At 35.8% G+C, this 21,162-nt stretch overlaps 1 long non-coding RNA gene across 2 annotated transcripts in view; it reads left to right on the forward strand.

Moving 5' to 3' along the window:
* LOC125175176 (uncharacterized) overlaps positions 1 to 18,365 on the forward strand; it is a 31,663-nt gene extending 13,298 nt beyond the window's left edge. Inside the window, exons 3-4 of one of the 2 annotated variants that reach the window (XR_007155682.1) lie at positions 7,854 to 7,950; positions 18,336 to 18,365. This is a non-coding gene — a long non-coding RNA (uncharacterized LOC125175176). Of the gene's footprint in view, positions 1 to 7,853; positions 7,951 to 13,109; positions 13,270 to 18,335 lie in introns of those variants that run through there. The other variant, XR_007155681.1, reaches the window with a different exon arrangement.
* The last annotated feature ends 2,797 nt before the right edge of the window (positions 18,366 to 21,162 follow it).

The following is a 21,162-nucleotide window of genomic DNA, read 5'->3' on the forward strand; positions in this document are numbered from 1 at the left end:
TGCTTATTTCCCTTACTAAATTATGAGCTCTTAGAATTTCACAATTCTTCCACCGGTTGTTATCTAAAACAAAAAAGTCAACCAGAAACCAGAAGAAAGGGGGGGAAATTGCTTTTCATCTGACCTTGCTGAACTCAAGAAATACTAAAATTCTCATGGGAAATGTACATGGAAAGATTTCAAAACTATAAAGATTCAGAGAATAGTCTTAACTTGCAGAGGCTATGCCAAAGAAATCTGAATCTTTGGCATGTCACTATTAATGACACATGTCAACTTTCATAGGGTCATGAGATAAATAGTAACCTGAACCACTTTCTTCCAAAGCTTTTGTTTCCTCTGAAGGCTGACATGGTGTCATATGAAGTCACAGGTCCCATTACACCTGCTGCAATCAATACTGCAATTAAAGAAGACTAGCACCTGAAGGAATTGATCAAATAGATCCAAACCTATTTTCTCCACTTTATATGAATTAAAAAAAATAAAATAAGAAATTAAATATATTGCATGCACACACACAAGAAACTGACAGTTCCTGAGAGGAATAGGCCATGAGGATACAAATCAAAGAATAACAAGGTTTTATACACATTTCAAATGTTTAAGCAGCCTTTTGCAGGAATAAAAAAAAATAATAAACATTATTCCTAGCCAACAATGTCTACTTCTTTTACATTTTACACATTCAGTAGTTCAACACAGAACTGACATAATGCTTCTCACTTTTACATTTTTGTCAATAAGATAAGATATCAATGGCAAGCTAACATAATGGGTAAGATCAGCATTTCTAGCTGCATAAAAGGAGATCTTTAATTTGCCTGTAAAAATTCAATAACAACTCATTAGATGTAACTATGACTTATTACTGTGTTTCTTCAAAGATAATGTCTCAATATTTTGTCTTACGAAATAAAGCAAATGATTTCATGTAATCTTAGATTTGAAGTATGTCTTAAATATCGTAGAAAGTGCTTGAGTGGCTAGAGTAAAGGATTCCCAGAATTTGAAGACAAAGTCAAATAAAGGTTACCCACTGAAACTGAAAGTTGTAAAGATCATAACATTTTAATATTAGATTTAATTATGTTGAACACACACCATGTTACTTACAAGTGTCTTCATATTTGTTGTCCTCATTAATGAATTCAATCTTTATTGAGTGGGATATCTTCATTGTAAGTGATAGAAACAACTCATGCTTCCTTAAGGAAAAAAAAGAGAGAGAGAAAGAGAGAGAGAGAGAGAGAGAGAACTATACTATGATGAAATGGAGAGAAGCAGTCATATGGAACCTATATTGACTAGAACTGAGATATGTAAACTATTAGGAATTTTTATTTTTATCAATGATGCTTCTCTTTGCCTAGCTGCATTCTTCTTCTTTCTGGTTCTTTATCCATATAGAATATTATGGACAGATTACAGCTCCTGATTTTACCTGTGAAATGTTGTCTGTAAGCAGAAGTCACTTGCTTTCTTATTCCAATTCCAAAATACCCAAAACAAAATCTATTTGGCATCAATTGTGCCATGTCCAATTCAATCCAATCATCAATGCCTGAGAGGCAACATCATGTGCCATTATATGGCTACCATGAGTTACTTGTGGCATAGGGGCAAGAGTATTACAAACTTGGAAGATAACCCAAACTACGTTAATGGATGTGGCCATCTATGGTAGTAACCTATCCAAACATCCAAAGCAATCTATGCAATCCAATCAAAGAGACCAAACACACTTAAGTTTCCTGGAAAACTATAATCAACTCAGCTCTTTTACATTGTGTCTGAGGTTTTATCCCTATTTCAAAACAGAAAAGCCACAGCCTATATGGAAATTAATAATAGGCTATATATTAAAATTAGTCCAGCTAACCAGCTTTGTCTCAGAGAGAATGGCTATCATGAATACTCAAGTATCTAAACAGGTTTGTTCTATAGTATAATGTGGATAATTCTCCTGAATCTAAACCAACCTGGATGAAATATTTGAGACCACCCCAATGCCTGTCCTCTTCTTTCATGAACACCCACAGTCATATTACTTACAAGTTCAATTTCTTTGGTTTATATAAGCTTTATATAAGAAAACATTCACCTGGGGGCGCCTGGGTGGCGCAGTCGTTTAAGCATCCGACTTCAGCCAGGTCACGATCTTGCGGTCCGTGAGTTCGAGCCCCGCGTCAGGCTCTGGGCTGATGGCTCAGAGCCTGGAGCCTGTTTCCGATTCTGTGTCTCCCTCTCTCTCTGCCCCTTCCCCGTTCATGCTCTGTCTCTCTCTGTCCCAAAAATAAATAAACATTGAAAAAAAAAATTAAAAAAAAAAAAAGAAAAGAAAACATTCACCTGGATCATAGACACAAGATGTCTCATCACTAGCAAAATATAATCTCCATTCTGAAAAAAATCTCCATCTAATTTCCAAATGAATAATAGCTAGTATATCATGAGCCAGTATTTTAAAAACTGATCTTTCTGGAATGAACCAGGACCTAAATCATTGATCTTTATATGTTAAAAGAATATATTCAATCACAGAAAAAGGAAAACACATTCTCAAGATCAAAGAACTGCTTCTTATTTAGCTAATCCAGTTAGATCATAATGACTTAACATTTACTGAAGTTGGAAAAATTACTATTATAATAACAAGCTCTCCAAAACACCCTAGATTTTAATAGTTAGTTTAATATTATTTGAGATCACATATTTTGACAGGTGGCTGAGTCTAATATTTATTGACAAGATAACTGAGTGATAATTCTTGTAGCAAGGAACTCATACAAATAAAGTACCAAGTATGTATTATAATGAAAGCTCTATGGGATTAAAAATGACTAACTCAAAATTGCACCACACCTACCTGAAATGTTAATAAATTGCTTTTGAAAAAACAATTATTTTCCAACTATACAAGTGTATGTACATTATATGGAATTTACTTTTGAGCAGCTGAAGAAGAAAAATGTAAGTTGTGATTGAAATGGTAGTTCTAATTTATTCTCTTCAATAATGCTGAGATTTGATTTCAGAATGATTAATGGTGATTATAAGCAATTAATTTAAAAGGTCATCAGGTGAAAAGTCCAATTGAGAAACTTCAGAATTCTTTAAATTAGTGGTTTCCAATTGTCATTTAGTTGCAGAACACTTCTTAAAGTATATGTAAAATTAATATAATCAGAGTATGTATTTTCTGCTAACAGGAATGGGTGAGAAGCATAGGACTACTTTATCAAACCCTTCCTTTTCTGTGCTTAATGACTTTCATGTACCTCCTTAAAACTCTGAAGCCCTGTGGAATAGTTCACAAACCACTGTTTAAATTAGTATTTCTTACTATGGCTTCCATTATTTTTCACCACAAATTCCAAACACATCAATACCAAAGAAATATCAGTTGCATCCTACTCTCTGGAGCACTTTGTTCCTAAACTGCATTTTGATTTGTGATAATTTAGTTTCCTCAGCTGGGATGATTTATAACTCTCCAATAAGTGCCATGTTTTTGTGTGCTTTCCAACATCATGAGCAGTCCAGTCTAGGCTAAAACTTATTTTTCTTCATTTGGAACTAGAAGAGTGTCCACATAGGTTGAGGAAGATAATGGTGACTTACCAGAATGTCTGTTTATTGTTTCTTTTTCCTGGAATACTTTTTTAGCTTTTCAGGATATCCCATAAAACATCTCTGTTTGATCCCTTCAGTTTTTTACAACCAAATGATATGTGAGGTCACAACGTTACAACAATCTCTTCAGCATTAGAGCTGTGTTGTGCTCTTTCTTATTCTCTGCTGGATAATTAACATTAGCAAACAAGACGGCAATGACACATTTTGTTATAGTTACTGACTTACCTAAATTCCTATTAATAATACTCATAAATATTCCCACAGCATTCCGTTATGATTATCATGTTTATTTACTGATTACCATTGATAATGTGCGGAATTTGACTGCATTATCCTCCACAGGAAATGTGCAGGTAAAGATACATATGCTAGGAGAGGAAAAAACACGAAGAGGAGCAGGAGCGGAAGGTGCTATTTAGAGTGTGTTTTATTTGTTTTAAAAAGTATTATTATAGAAGAAAAAGACAAGCCACAGACTGAAAAATAAATTGCAGAAGACACATCTGATGAAGGATTGTTATGTAAAATATGCAAAGAACTCTTAAAATCCAATAATAAGAAATTTTTTTTTAATCTGACTAAAGATGGGCCTAAGAGGGACACATGGATGGCTGAGTTGGTTGAGCATCTGACTTCAGCTCAGGTTCATGAGTTCAAGCCCCACATCGGTCTCACAGCTGTCAGCACAGAGCCTGCTTTGGATCCTCTGTCCCTTTCTCTCTCTGCCACTCCCTCACTTGTGCTCTTTCAAAAATAGATAAACATTAAACAAATGGGCCAAAGAATTTCACAGACATCTCATTAAAGAAGTTATACAGATGGCAAATAAACATATGAAAAAATGTTGCACATCATATGGCATCAGGGAAATGAAACTTAAAATAATAAGATACCATTACAAATTCATTACAATGGCCAAAATCCAGAATACTGACAAGATTTAATGCTGACAAAGATGCAGAGCAATAGGAACTCTCATTCTTTGCTAGTGGGAATGTGAAATGGTACAGCCATTTTGGAAGGTAGTTTGGCAGTTTCTTACAAAATTAAATATATTCTTACTATGATCCAGCAATCACACTCCTTGGTATTTACCCAACTGAGTTGAAAAGTTATTTCACACAAAAGCCTGCACACAGATGTTTATAGCAGCTTTATTCATTATTGCCAAATCTTGGAAGCAACCAAGATGTCCTTCAGTAGGCAAATGGATAAATAAACTATATCCAGACAACAGAATATTATATAGCATTAAAAAAAATAAAGGAGCTATGAAGCCATTAAAAACATAAAAGAAACTTAAATGCATGTTGCTAAGTGAAAGAAGACAATCTGAAAAGGCTATATTCTATGTGACTCCAACTATGTGACATTCTGGAAAAGGAAAAGTAGGGAGATAGTAAAAAGATAAATGATTGCCAGAGGTTGGGGTGTGGGAAGGCTGACCAAGCAGAACACAGCAAATTTTTTTTAGGGCAGTGAAACTATTCTGTATGATACTACGATGGTGGATATATGTCACTATACATTTGTCAAAAATCATGGAATGTAAGAAGACTAGAGTGAACCCCGATATAAGCGATGGACTTTGGATGAGATTATACGCAATGAATTGAAAAGGTTATCAGGTGAAAAGTCCAATTGAGGAACTTTAGAATTCTTTAAATTAGTGGTTTCCAACTGTCATTTAGTTGCAGAACATTTTTTAAAGTATATGTAAAATTAATACAATCAGAGTATGTATGTTCTGCTAACAGGAATGGATGAGAAGCATAGGACTGCCTAGAATGAGAAGCACGTGTCCCACTTTGGTGAGGGATGTCAGTAGTGGGGGAGTTGTGTGTGCGTGGGGACAGGACTATATAAGAACCCTGTGTAGTTTTCTTCTCAACTTTGCAGTGAACCTAAAACTGCTCTAAAAAATAAAGCTTACTATCATGTAAACTTATTTGTCCTACATACCTCACAAATTGGTTGTATGAGGCAGAGTCTAATGAATTTGAAGACACGACATAAATAACTCCACACTAGTCTTCTTCAAGTTTAAGCTTTGTGTTCTAGATTTCCTTGATACTCCAAACTGTACACATTCAAAACTTATCTTCTCGTATTTCCTTCAAACTTTTTCTTTCACCTGCTTTATCTAGCAGAGTTTACAGTGCTACCATCAACTCAAAAGCCAAGAAAGAGAACCATTTTTTTTTAATTTTTCTTTAACGTTTATTTATTTTTGAGACAGAGAGAGACAGAGCATGAACGGGGGAGGGGCAGAGAGAGGGAGACACAGAACCGGAAGCAGGCTCCAGGCTCTGAGCCATCAGCCCAGAGACCGACTGGGGGCTCGAACTCAGGGACCGCGAGATGGTGACCTGAGCTGAAGTCCGACGCTTAACCGACTGAGCCACCCAGGCGCCCCAAGAGAACCATTCTTAATACTGATATTATTCTTATCCCACGTATACAAATAATCACTACATTTTACCTTTTCTATTTAGCTTGAACTCATCTCCTCTTCCTAATCCCCAAAACTGTTGTCTGGGGTACACATTAGCATCACTTGGGGAAAATTTTAAAGATTCTGATCCCTAGGCATCACCCCCAGTTCAATTACAGCAGCATTGCTTGGGATGGAACCCAGGTATCAATAGTTTTCAAGGCTCCCAGGTGATTCTAATGTGCAGCCAGGGTTTTCATCCATGATTTAGACCCTAATGCTCTAGAGACCAGATAACTTCATCATGAATCCTAATTGATGGATGGTCCTTCCTCCAGGATGCTTCCTGTCAAATATTAAATCCATTACCCAGAGCTTTCTCTTAAGACACTCCCTATTTCTTAAACATATTTTTATTTTTATCCAGTTCAGGATAAAACCTAGATTCTTGACAGGGGATATATGTATCTGCATGATCTGGCTCCATAATTCTGCTCAGTCTCACAGCCTCATTTTCCACAACAAATGCTTTGTATTTGATAGTCTAGCCACACCAAGCTGCTTCCACTTCTCTGCTCACACCATGGTGGCTTACCTTACTGCCTTGCTCATGCTGGGGTCGTTCCCTGATTTCATTTAATTATAGGCCCCTCATTATTTAAGATTCATCTCAGAAGTACTCCTCATCTAGCCTGTGATAGAACTCGCATGCCTTTTTTTGTTTGTACTTACCCTCTATAGACTGTAATTATTTCCTCTTACATGATTCTCTCACTAGTCTGTGAGCAACCTGAGGAAAGGAGCAGGTCCTATCAATGCTTTTATCTACACCTGAGGAGACAACTCATTGTTTGTTATATGGATAAATTATGACACCATCAGTATAAATACAGTGACTGCTTATCTTTCCTCTCATGTAGGGAAAGTAATTGTCGTAACATGAAATTTTAATTTTAACAGGATGGAGAGTTTTAACCAGAGATCTCACAATTTTTACATGAAGAAAAGGGATAGTTTTTGTTATTACTCCTAATCTACTTTATTGTACAAGTCCTAAAAGATGGATTGAAAGGAAGATTCCAGATGATTGCTTATGAATTTATTTCTATTAGCATAAGCTTCTTAGAGAACTAGGAAGATTTTACAGTACTATCCTGTAGCTGAAGATATCTGCCTACCTGGATAATCTTAGCCCAAGTCATGATATTGAAATGAAAATGGTGATTATTGACATATCTTCAATGTGAGTCATATCTAGAGGAAGCAATGCCCCAGGAGTCCTCTGACCATAAATCTGAAATTAAAAGTATCTATGTTGCGATCATCTTGTTGACCCAAAGCTTTATTAAACATTATGCATATCTCTTTCATTTCTAGTAATTAGTAAATAAACTCATAGGTGTCACTCCCTTCATACTGCATTTCCCAGCTCTTCCTAATATCCTCCCTATGCTCTATTTATTCCTAACTTGTGGTCCTAGTCACTCCCCCAAGCCAAGGGTCATGCACACTTTAATATTTATTTTTTAGCTGAACCATTTCCCAGTAGTTGTGCTCCTGCCATTGAACTCCTAAAATGTGCTCCCTTTTTCTTTAGATTCCTGAGTTTATGTTCCCCTTCCTGATTCTTGCCCTTAAAACCAAGCCAATTGCTTTACCCAAATAACTGAATATCTATACTCTTACTTTCAACCTCTTTCCATCTGATTTTCCCACTAGAAACGACTTCTCTATCTTGATTCAAGCCCTGAACTCACATTCTTGTGTTTCCTTTCTTTAGATTAGAAATCCATATTACGGACACTTGCTCAGAGTTCCAGCTTCCTGCTCAAACCCTAAGTCAAAGTGAAATGTGGTCTAATCCATCCTAGTGCTTTGTAAGTCTGATATTACTTGAAATCATGTGATTTAGAATCAGTTTGGTTATTTTACCTTGATCTTGGGACCTTAGGTCTCAGATCTCAAAGAGAAACCTCATCCAAACTCTTGACAGATAATACCTAAAACCTCAAACATGATACATATTAATGAGTATATGAGGCAATATCATAGTGTTCAGAATATCAAACTGTAATTCAGTCAGGCTCCCGAGGGGGAAATAATAAATAAAAGAAAATGGGAAAAAGTGCCATAGCATACATCTATAACATTTCAATGGGTGTCACTTTTCTTGCAAAGGCTTTGCTTAGATTCTAAGGGACCCAAACTTCTACTGTCAGATCTCCAAAACTTAGGTGTCATTCATTTCATAACTAGTAGTAGTAGTAGATTATCAAAGCGATATGTCCCACAGTCTTCTAACTCTTCCAAACCTGCTTCTAGTCTCCAACTTTATCTAGACACAAAACATGTCAATGATACTTCCTGTCCTTGAATATCTCATGGGGTAGAAAGCAAATTACACGCACACACACACACACACACACACAACACACAACATAGAGTACGTATAAAAGTTAGAGTGATTACTATCTCAGATAAGTACAACCTCACAAAAGAAAAAAGTGAATCTTAAAAAATGACGCAGGCAAAAGGAGATTCAAAAACTTCCCAAGAAGGGAGGAAAGTAAGGTCAAAAGCATACGTAATAGGAAATTCCTTTCTTTCATAAAATACAGATTTTACTTTTGTTAAGGAAAACACTAATTGGGAACATGTGGCACAGAAGGAGGAGCAGGTAAAAGGAGTGAAAGATGGAGAAGCAAATATGACATCCATTTGTTCATTCCCTGTATTCCATAAAAATTGTGTTCTTAAATGCACTAAGTCATGTGAACCTATAGCAACTGTAAATTCCATTTGACTCATCTTTGATACTTTCAAAAATTGATCCTGTTCAGCAAGTTTAGTTGGTCCTGTTTATATGGTAGACTAAAAATAATAACTTGATTCACATTTATGGTCTTGGGAATTCTTTATTTGGTTGAATTCTCCCGTTTGGATACTGGGGCAGGGGATGGGGGTGGGGAGAGCGGAAAGAAGATTCAGGGTGATAATGAACCACTTTTTCCCCTCAGCAATAAAGAAAGTTAAACTACCCGAGGTGAGGTGTCATTCCAACAATATTTACCAATCTTGTTTACATATCAAGTAGAGCAAAACCCAAGCCTACCAGTAATTACTGGTTTAATGAATTATTTTGATTGCTTATTTCAGAAAGGCTCTCTGTTTTACATTAAATCCTTCTCAATTATTGAAATGCTGATTTAAATTCCCCAACACAGACTTGTGGACTTTCCTTAAATCATCCTCACTGTTTTCTAATAGTATTCTGGCAGAGGAATACCTGCCTTGTCTCCAGGTAATTATTTAAACCACTCAAGTAAATATAAAATTACTCTCTTGTGGTTAAATTACATATTCTAACACTTTAACTGAAAATCGGCTGTGAGAACACCCTTTCTTTGTTATTAGTAACATTTTATTTTTTAATTATTTAAAAGTTATCATTGCTAGTGAGAATTCTGGCTTCTCAGAATTAAGCAACAACACCCATTACAAATATTCAAAATAATCACCAGTTCAGCAAGCATTTACTAAATGCAGGACCTTATAACCAGAAATGTGTTCATTTTAAATAACTTTTTTTTCTGATATAAAAGGCTTTCTTCTGATTATGGGTGCTTACTTTAGGAAATATAAGAGACAGTGAATAAGAGTGTAAACATCACCTATAATCTCACATCAGAAATATAATTTTTAATATTTTGATGTCTACATTCCTATTCTATTTTTCAGTGAACATGGATTTGTATGTGTATGTCCTCAATTTTAGAAATAGAAGAGGAGTCAAGTTTAAAATCTTGTTTTACATTCTGCTTTTTTGTCCCTTAGTATCATATCCTAAGATTACAGGAGTCAACAGCAAGCCTCTCATGCTTCAAGATCATTATTAACCTCCAACAGGTGTTGAGTGAACCCTTAACATTTAAACACTCCTTAGATCTACCAGCCTTCACCTGCCAGTTCAAAGAGTTATAGGCCTTCAGAATAAGACCACCTCTAGCCTGACTTCCATACTACCTTCTATAGAAGTAGAACAGGGTTCTTGGTCACCCTCCTCGACTGCCTCTTCCTCCCTCATGACCTCCTTGCTTGCCTTGAGACAGCCAATAGGAGTCCCACTATGTCCTTTTTTTCCTTTTTCTATTTCCACAAAAGGAGATTCCCAGGTCACCATCACCCCCACCCTGTATTTCCTTCCTTCTATTTTCCATGTGGCTCCATACATCCTCTATTCTCTTCCAAGTTCCTACCACTCCTCCATTTATAACCTTCCCATTGCCCCTTCTGGAACTCTACATCTATCAACAACAAAATCTTCTATAATCTCAGTATGTTCTGTGATCCCTTTTTCTGAGACCAGGTATTACCTTCTCAATGAATCCTCAATTTCAGGTTGCTAAATCCGTTAATTAATTCAGGTCACATTTATATGACCTATTAGCAGAACTGGACACAGATTACTTCTTTTTCCTTGGAATACTTTATTCATTTGGTTTCTATGAATCATCTCCTTTCAGGTGGTTTCTTCTCAGTCTCATTTATTTGTTCATTCTAGGCTTGCTCACCTCTGAATAATGAATTTCCTAGATTATTTCTTTTTCTTCTTCTTCTTCTTCTTCTTATTCTTCGTCTTCGTCTTTTTGGTGACCTCATTGTTTTTCATGGTTGTAAATTACATCTGTGCTCTAATAATTCCCAAGCTTTTTCTCTAGTTCAGACTTTCTTCCTGAACTCTGGACTCCTACATCCAATCGCATAGCACTAGCTTCATATATAATAATCAACTCAAATTTAACATTCTGAATCTGATCTCCTGAACGGGGTAGTTATTAGCATTGATTCTGAAATGTCACTGCTTCATTCAAATCCTGACTCCCCCTCTCAACAGCCATGTGAAATTGTCAAGCTAATTGTGCCTTAGCTACTTTTATTCCCAGTTTGGGGATAATATTGATACACACTTCACAATATTGTTGAATAATATGGTCCAGCAGGAATTTATTTTTTGTTGTTGTTCATTTAGGAGAAATACCATTTCTTATCATGATAAGGAAATATATTTCTCTCTTTGGTTACTAAGAGATTTTGGCTGAATTGTGGTAGGACTTCATTTATTGAATTGTTTTTCAAGGCTCACTAGATAACCATGTGGATTATTTTTTATTGGAAGTACATATGTAATGAAGACTTACCTTCATAGATTTCCTAAAATAAATCAGCATTCTATTACTTGAATAATCTTTATTTTAGTATTTTATATGATTTTAAAATTTTACCTTTTTAGGGGCTCCTAGGTGATTCGGTCAGTTAAGTGTCCAAGTCTTGATTTCAGCTGAGATTATATTCTCACAGTTCATAAATTCAAGCCCCACATCAGGCTCTGTGCTAACAGTGTGTTAACAGTACAGAGCTGGCTTGGGATTCTCTCTCTCCCTCTCTCTCTCTGGCCCTCCCTCACCCATGCTTGTGTGTGCGCTCTCTCTCTCTCCATCAAAAATAAATAAATAAACTTAAAAAAATTAAAAATCTAACTTTTTTAAAGTTTTTATTTAAATTCCAGTTATTTAACATCCAGTGTAATATTAGTTTCAGGTATACAATATAGTGATTCAACACTGCTATAAATCACCTGATGTTCATCACAAGTGACTCCTTAATCCCCATCACCTTTTTAACCCATATACCCACCCATCTCCTTTCTGGTAACCATCCTTTGTTCTCTATAGTTATGAGTCTGTTTGTTGATTTGTCTCTCTTTTTTTCTCCTTTGCACGTTTGTTTTGTTTCTTAAGTTCCACATGTGAATGACAACATATGGTATTTGTCTTTCTCTGACTGACTTATTTCACTTAGCATTGTATTCTCTAGCTCCATCTATGTCATTGCAAGTATAAGATTCCATTCTTTTTTTATAGTTAATATCCTATTGTGTGTATATGTATGTGTATATATGTGTGTGTGTATGTGTGTGTGTGTGTGTGTATCACCTCTTCTTTATCCATTCATCGATTGATGGACACTTGAGCTGTTTCCATAATTTGGCCATTGTAGATAATGCTGCTATAAACTTTAAGGCACATATATCCCTTTGAATTAGGATTGTTGTATCCTTTGGGTAAATACCTAGTAGTACAATTGCTGGACTGTAGAGTAGTTCTATTTTTAACTTTCTCAGGAACCTCCATACTATTTTCTGGAGTGGCTGCACCACTTTGCATTCCCAACAGCAGTGTAAGAGGGCTCCCCTTTCTCCACATCCTCACCAACACCTGTTGTTTCTTGTGTTGTTGATTTTAGCCATTCTGACAGGTGTGAGGTGAACTCTCATTGTAGTTTTGATTTGCATTTCCCTGATGATAAGTGATGAGTATCTTTTCATGTGTCTGTTGGTCATCTGTATATCTTCTGTGGGAAAATGTCTATTCATGTTTTTATCCATTTTTAATTGGATTATTTAGTTTGGGGGATGTTGAGTTTTATAAGTTTTTTATAGATTTTGGATATTAATTCTTTATCAGGTAAGTCATTTGCAAATATCTTCTCCCATTCTGTCAGTAGCCTTTTAGTTTTGTTAATTGTTTCCTTCCCTGTGCAAAAGCTTTTTATCTTGATGTAGTTCCAGTAAGTTTTTATTTTGTTTCCTTAAAAATCTAACTTTTAATTCATTTTTCTGGTATTTGGTTAAGGATATTTATATCCACAATTAAAAGTTGGATGGTCTACAATTTCTATTTCTGTGCTTTGTCAAACTTTCATATGGGAATTATACAAAATACGTACATACAAAATTAATTAGAAATCTCTTTTTCCCCTCCAATGTCTAGATAAGGTAACATAGTTTGAGAATTATCTATCCCCTTAATCATTTGAAAGAAGTTTCCCATTAAACCACTATTGTCCGGAGAACTTTTTGTGGATAATTATTGCAGGTCAGGCATATCCAACTGTTTTTTACTATTTTTATGGTCTGTTTTTTCTGCTGACCCTTACTCATGGTTTTTGTTTGTTTTGTTTTGTATGTGTCTTATAGTTTTTTATAATCTCAATTTTTTGGAAATCAAGCAATGGGACTTCTTCATGGCCTGGCTTGAAAATGGAACTGGCTTGAAAATGGAACATGGCCTGACTTGAAAATGCAACTCTGGAGAAGGACTTGTACTTGCCTTTGCCAAACACCATGGCCACTAACAACCCAGCATCACTTTAAATTAAATTATTTGCTAAGTCATTTTAGATCACACCATTTTGTGAATTTGGCCCTCACACTAGCATGAGGGTAAGCTCACGTTTATAAACCTTTAAGGGTGGTTTTAATTTTACTTTCATATAGCACCGAGCTTTAGAGAGGTCAAGTCTCCTTGAGCCTTTCTGCATATCACATTTACTATTCACTCACCGTTATTCTAGAGTCTCCTGTATGACTTTCTGCTTTGGATAGAAAGTCACCAAAACAGAAACTCAAATTCCACCAGAATTTAATACATACACTTACAGCAAAAATGACAATAGTGCACTTGATGTAAATTATACCAAACCTTGCCAGGGAATCTCTCTCTCTTTTTTTAAAATTTTGTTTACAAAGCTGACACCAGCTTTTGTATTATTGTGAGTCTTTATGAGCATTTTAATGAGAAGCACATTTAATGACAAAGCACATTTGTCACAGCACATCTGCAGAAATGTAGATTTACTCTTCAGATATTTATTTCTGAATATCCAATTCATGTAATGGCTCAGTTTGGGTTTTGTTTTCATCTCCAACAATGATGAACTCAGCCAGAGTATTAATCTGTCCCTGGGGTCCCCAAAGATCACACACATATTTAATGATTTGCCAGAAAGACTCAGAGGACTCAGGCATATAGTTGTGTTAGGTTAAAGCTAGATATGAGCAGTGGAAGAAAGGCACAGAGGCAGAGTCCCAAGCCTTGAAGGGTAATGATAGAGACACAAGTGGGAGGGAAAAACAGTAATTAATAAGCTACATATTATAAGCCTGGGGGTTCAACATTCTAACCTTATGGCTTCCAAGACCTTGGGCCTGACAGACCAAAAGCCACAGGTGCAGAACATGCACTCTCTTCTTCCACCTCTGCCCCCAAGGTAACCCCTAAACTTACTATAATTAATTTGCATCGCGTCCCCCATTGACAAAGGCTGCCATCAAAAACTTCCCCTTACAACCTGTGGGAGGAGTCCTCCAAATGATTGGAAGCAGCCTCTATTAGAGACCACCCCACAGTTCCTCCCAGCTCCTCCCAGCCCAGAGATAACCCAATCATATCCAATTCCAAAACAACCTAGGCGCTCCGGGAACCTGCCTGCTCCCCCACCTTGAGAGTGTACTTTCGCTTCAATGAACTTTGTGCTTGCCACTTTCCTTCTGGCTGTCTTTATCCCCATCGTGGATCCCCACATAAATTTCATGGGGAATGCCAGGACCAAAACCTCCATTCACTCAACGCAGACGCTTTCTCATGCCTGACAGTTGTACTAATGGCTAATATTTATTACGAAGACATAATAAAGATCACAGATCAGAAAGAGAAAAAGACATAATGTAAAGACAGAAGAAATCAATGGAAATCCCTATATCTTCTCCCCACTACCTTGTGTGAGAGGTCACACACAGCACATTCTCCTTTTAGGGAAAAAAAAGCATCAAGAACATGTCTAAGTCATGCCCATTTTAAACTCAGAGTTTAGAGGTTTCAGTGTCTACTTATCACATAGTCATTCTCTGCCTAACAAATATGGAAATATCAGACTCACAGAAGGAAAGCAGATTTCACACTAAATTACACTGTTTGCACAAACAGCCTAGGCCCAGAAAAATTACCATATCAGTTAGGGAATGTTTCAGAAGCCAAGTTCTCAGAACCCAGCCAACGGTCAAGCTTGCAAACAAGTCCTCTGAAGACAGTAGCCTCAGGTCTGCTATTTTAACTCTTTTTGTACATAACACATACAAAAAATCTTTTGACAGTCTAATCTTTTGATTTGGATTTATTTTTGTTGATGCTACCAACAAAGATTTAATGGGAATCAGTTATGATTGGTGATTATAAAAACTGATCTCTGACAAAAATATATATGTTAAAATAAGCCTACTTTGATTTAGCTAACAGAACCAAATTGTATGAATTATTTATCTACTCCAATACTTGCTATTTTCATTTCTGCAGTAAAATACTGAGAAATCTGACTTGCTGTTTCCAAGGTCTATATTCTATGTAATATTATTTTGACTTAACATTTAACTTGATTAACATTTTTAATCAAGTTACTGCATTAGGCAACCAATATGTTTTAAATGAAACAATATTATTATTGGTTACCTAAAGAAAAGAATTTATCATGGATGGATTTGAAAAGGAAAATAAAGTCGGTGATCCATCATAGAATCCATTTTGTAAAAGTTCCAAACTCTTATATTCACAAGTGTAAATATAGGCTAATAACTGCTCTTTATTCACCAAATTTTTTTTCTCAGAGTTTTAACAGAGCTCTGGAAACTACTTGTCTGGGAGATCAACAATGGGTCTCACATGACTTTTGGATGTATTGTGATATAATAGAAATGGCATAAACACTCTACAAGTCTAGTGACATTCCAAATTTCCTCATAAAAACAGGGAACAAACAGAGATAATCACAATCTATTTTACTCATACAATTGATTTTATCATAATTAAATCTGTTGTAAAATTAAAAGAAGAAGCTTCCGTTTTTAGTGCAAAGAGAGCCAAGGTCATCTGAGGTGACGCTCTTCTGCAGACGATCAGGAAGCAAACCCGTTTTAGCCTTCCTCTCACACACGCTATGTTTTGGCTGTGTGATCATTCATGAAAGGGGAAGACAAGTACAGAATTTTAGAGTCAAATAAGATTTTCTCTTTGAATTGTGAAATTATAATTGGCCTATCACTAGCAGCTGCCTTTTAGAATTTGTATTTTCCAAATGTTAATAGGCCCCAAGTAAGCAATAAGTGTGAACGTTAAATGGAAATCTTTTGTTTTGTTTTGTTTTATCAGGGCACACATAGAATTTTTGCTTTTACAGTATATTCTTGTTACTCTCCAAACTAATATATGGTAAGCATTCTTTTGCTAACTAGACTTTAAACCAGGTTGGGATTATTTCAAATATTGAAAGGCAGTTCTTATGAACAAAACTATGACATTATTTAAAACATGTATTTCCTGTGTGGGTTTGTTTTATCTAAAGTTTATTTCTCTCTCCCTCCCTCCCTCAGTGTGTGTGTTTGTGTGTATGTGTGTGTGTGTGTGTGTGTGTGTGTGTGTGTGTCTGTCTGTCTTTGCATCAAAACCTCTCAAAAACATGGACAGAAAGAATGCTACTATGTTTATTTATTTTTTTAATGTATGATTATCCTCTCAACTGGAACCCAGGTGTAATTATTTTTCCTAAGCCTTTCTATGGTATTGGCCTAACTACCATCATAAAATATTACTTCAACCATAACAAGGCTGTCCAGAAAATCCCTATTTGTTACAATAAAAGCATTCATTTGTAAAACACAAAAATAAAATCAATTTTGTTTCAAGTATATGTTTATTTAAAAATTAAACAAAGAAAACTTTATAAGGGATATTCCACATGCTTAAAAGGATCATGACATTACATTTACGAACAGAATGAAAGCATAATGCAGAAATTAGGTTAGGTTTCCTTTTTGAATTAACATCCTAATTTTTGCCTTGGGTGGCTAACTAACTTTGGCACCGTGAACACTTTCCTCACTTTTTGAAATTTTTAACTGTATTTAAAACAGATCACATCCACTCCTCTGCCTCAACATGCTAACTAGTCAATGGAAATCGAAACACAACTGAAATAGACACTTTATACTGCTGTCAAGGGGAGAAAGTTCAGGGCAAAGGTGTAATTAAAAGTATGACTAAGCAGATGGAGTCACACTGAAGAAACTTCCCACAAAAAAAGAGGGGAATAAAATGGAAAAAAGGGAGCAAGTGTCCCCCAAATATAATATTGCCATCTTTGACTGAATCATTTGAGCTCTAGAATCTCAGCTTTCTGGTATAGGACCCAGTTGCTATAGAAACTTACAACTGGGAGCTAAATAAAGTAATTTCTATGCTAGTGTTGGTGTCTATAACTTCAGCACCTGATGCTAACCAAATTGTGCTCAATAAACAAATTTAAACTTTAAAAGCCTGCAATGCGATCACAATGCTTTCTATACAACTGATTAATCTCAATTGATCTTGGCTCAGAGCAAAAGAACATAAGAAATCTCAAAAACAGAAAAAGACTACTTAAGGCCAATATGCCTGCATCCTTTGTTTTTCTTATCTGATTTCCTACCTTATCCCCATACCTCTTCCCTGACTTAGTTTTAAAATAAAAAGTCAGCAAGCTCACTCTTCAACTCATCGATAATCCTGCTCTCACTGATCCTTTTAGACAATTTATTCTATATTAAACCACTCCCTCTTGGCCTCCCCCTTTTCATTTATCCTACTCTAAACCTAAAGAACAAAGAGATCAGGCAGCCCAATAGATACTTAGTTCTTAAGCCTCCCGACTAGGCCTGTTATTGCTGCACATTTGATTATAAGATTATTCACTATTTGGCAAGAAACCAAAAACCCAAAGTAGCCTCTTAATGCCTCTGTTTGTGTGGGCATGTCAGACCCTTACCCATTATGTCACAAAGCAGTATGTTAGGCTCTGGTAATGCTCTGCTAGTAAGAGGGATGAGACCATAAGGCCTAAATATATCCGTTTGCATCCTCCTCCAGCATCACTTTGGAAAGGAACAATGTTGGCATATACTGTATGAACCCTTTGTTTTTCTCCAGGAGACCTACACATTCCAGTTCAATGTTACTGTGAAGATTTAAAGTATGAAAAAATCAATTGAAAGTATTACTTCATTAAACCATGTGAATGTTTTGCTACAAGTACCAAATGCATATATTTGCAAATTTGTTTACCTTCATCAGAGATTTATAGTGATAAGTATTTAAGAGTGCGCTTTTATGTGTTAAAAAAATGTGTTTGTTTCACATTTTATAAGGATCTTGGCTTCAGTTCTAATATACACTTTGGAGACTTACACAAGTCGATATAGGATCTGGGATCTCAAAGCTAAGATCATCCCAGGGCAGAGTATTTGATACAAATAGGAAAGGTGCACTGCCATAGGAAAAAAAAATAGGTCAGATGGCACATTTTTCCAGAACTAATTATTTATATTTCTCCCTATCAGCATTATTGCATACAGAAGAAATGAATAAATAAGAGAAAGAAAGAAAGAAAGAAAGAAAGAAAGAAAGAAAGAAAGAAGAAAGACCAAATTTATCCAACTTACATAAAATGGAATCTTTTTTAAATCTTTACTTTGAAATGAAGATACAGTTTTTAGGAGGTAATATTTTCTTCTAATTATCAAGATACTCACAAACACCAGGGGAGAATTTGAAACACCAAAATAGGAATTGATAATATGAGCTCACCATGCATTCATAAACCTCTCCCCCTGGGTTCCTCTGGATTCTGCTACCTTGGCTTTTGTCCAATGAGCTTTTAAAAGCAAAGGGGAAATGCTGGAGGGTTAAACCTAAGGATTGACCTGCTACTACCACTCCGTGTTTGACCAAAACTCTCATTAGGAAACAACATGGAATAGTTTTTAGCTGCAAAAAGGCACCCAGGAGAATGACAGGAATGTATTAGGTTAACTGTCGGTGCTGCCTGTATACCAAAACAAAAACATCCTGGGAGAGATATGAGCTATGTCAGAAACAGAGTCAGCTAACAACTGTCAGTTGGGATTGTTGAATAGCATTTAAATGCACTGAGCAGCATTTGGGAGCAAGTGACTTCCAAGAAGGATGGGGAAATGAAATTTCGTTAGCTTTGAGAATAGAAAAAGAATGGAACTTGGTAATTCTTTTTTTGTAATGTTTCAGAGATTTTATTTCATTTTTTCTTGCATGTAAAACCTCGACTCTCCCAAATTTGCAGAGATATAAATAATGGGCTCTATCTTCACACAGTGCAGAACATTTAATAGGCAATTTATGAATATTTGTTTTACACAAAAAGGAAAGGAAGAAGAAAGCAAATGTGGGAAGAAGTAAGCAGGGAGAATCAAGCCTGAATTAACTGTTGCTGAGTAAAAGAACTGGGAGCAGAAGTGAGTTCGATGAGGCTGAGTATAGGCATCAGAATGCTTGCATGTTAGCCTCAAGCTGTAAGTGGCAGCTGGCTGCATGGCCTTGGCCAGGTGGTCAGTCAGCACTCGCTAGTAGAATTTGGCATTCAAGTTAAGCAGCTGCAAAACGGAAAAGGCCCAGCAGCTTTGTAGAAACAGAGATACGGGCCATTTTATGGTTCCAGGCTTCCAGCCAATCATGATAGGAGAAGGCCGATGACACCTGTCAGTGCCCACAATGGAAAGAGCAGAGCTGCTCTACAATACAGTGCACCAAGCAGGAAAGAGGACAGTCCGGAAAGACCACACTCTCCCCACCCTCAGTTAAAAAGGGGAATCATCTGGTAAGTATGGCATACTTTGGAGAAAGGATCGACAAAAATAGATGGGGCTTTGTAAGCAATCCGCCCCCCAAAATTTTCATAGTAATGATTCATATAGTGAATTTGTGGCATAGCAGGGACTAAACAATAAGTTTGCTGATTCTTAGCTCAAAGCTCTTCCACCACCACTGGTTCAAGGCAAATTATTCCCATTTTATCACAACTGCTTTGCTCAGTAGAAATAGGCAAAGCTTGTTCATAGGTGTACCAAAGCTATTAAAAAGAATGTTTAATTTTCTCTTCCATTAAAATAATCTCCAGAATTCTTTTCCTCAATTGACATGGAAAAACAGAAATTGCCATAAAGACAATCTTCTCATTTTAGCATTCAAAATGTTTTAACTATGTACCAGGCACAACTTAAAAAGAATTTTACAGACTTTGTCTCTACCCTCTGGATTATTTTCTAAAACAAGAGATTATAGTTATGGTTATGACACTGTACTGTGCTCCAAAAAATTTAACCCTGTAATTTTATTTGCTACCAATTTATTTCCAGCCATTAAATCTGAATTAAAATACTTCATTTACCTAATCTAGGGATTTGGGACAAGGGTTATTCAATATGTCTTGATAAATCTTTTAAATTCTCTTTGGATTGCAGGTGTTTGAAAGATACTATTTAATATACAGTATCTATAGACTGTGAAGTAACAAAAGATCTAAATGAGAAGTCAAGTGAACGAAAAAGCCCAGACTAGGGTTAAAAATAAAATCTAAATTTTCTTTGTTTTATTGAGATATAATTGACATATTATATTAGTTTCGGGTGTATGAAATAATGATTTAAATATGTATATGCTGTGAAATGATCACTAAAATAAGTCTAGTTAATATCCATCACCACATACTTACAGTTTTCTTTTTCTTTGGTGAGAACTTTTAACATCAATCTTGGCAACTTTCAAATATACAATACAGTATTATTAAGGGTAGTCACCATGCTGCACATTACATCCCATGACTTATTTATTTTATAATTGGAAGTTTATACCTTTTGACCTCCTTCACCCATTTTACCCACCCTCAACCCCCTGCCTTAGGTAACCACCAATCTATAATCTGTATCTGCAATTTCCACATATAAGTGATTCCACATATAAGTGAGATCATAAAGTATTTGCCGTTGTCTCACTTACTTCACTTAGTATAATGCTCTCAAAGTCCATCCATGTTGCAAATGGCAAGATTTCCTTCTTTTATGGCTGAATAATATTCCATTGTATATATGTATCACATTTTTCTTATCCATTCATCCAGCAATGGATGCTTATGTTGTTTCCATATCTTGGCTATTGTAAATGATGCTACAATGAACATGAGAGTTAGTGATTTAATTTCCTTCGGGTAAGTACCCAGAAGTGAAATAGATGCATCATATAATGTCTTTTTTTTTTTAATTTTTTGAGGAAACTCCATACTGTTTTTCATAATGGCTGCACCAATTTACATTCCATCAGTGGTGCACAGATTTCCCATTTCTCCACTTCTTCATC

This window comes from Prionailurus viverrinus, chromosome C2 (assembly GCF_022837055.1).
Source record: "Prionailurus viverrinus isolate Anna chromosome C2, UM_Priviv_1.0, whole genome shotgun sequence".
Classification (NCBI taxonomy): Eukaryota; Metazoa; Chordata; class Mammalia; order Carnivora; family Felidae; genus Prionailurus; species Prionailurus viverrinus.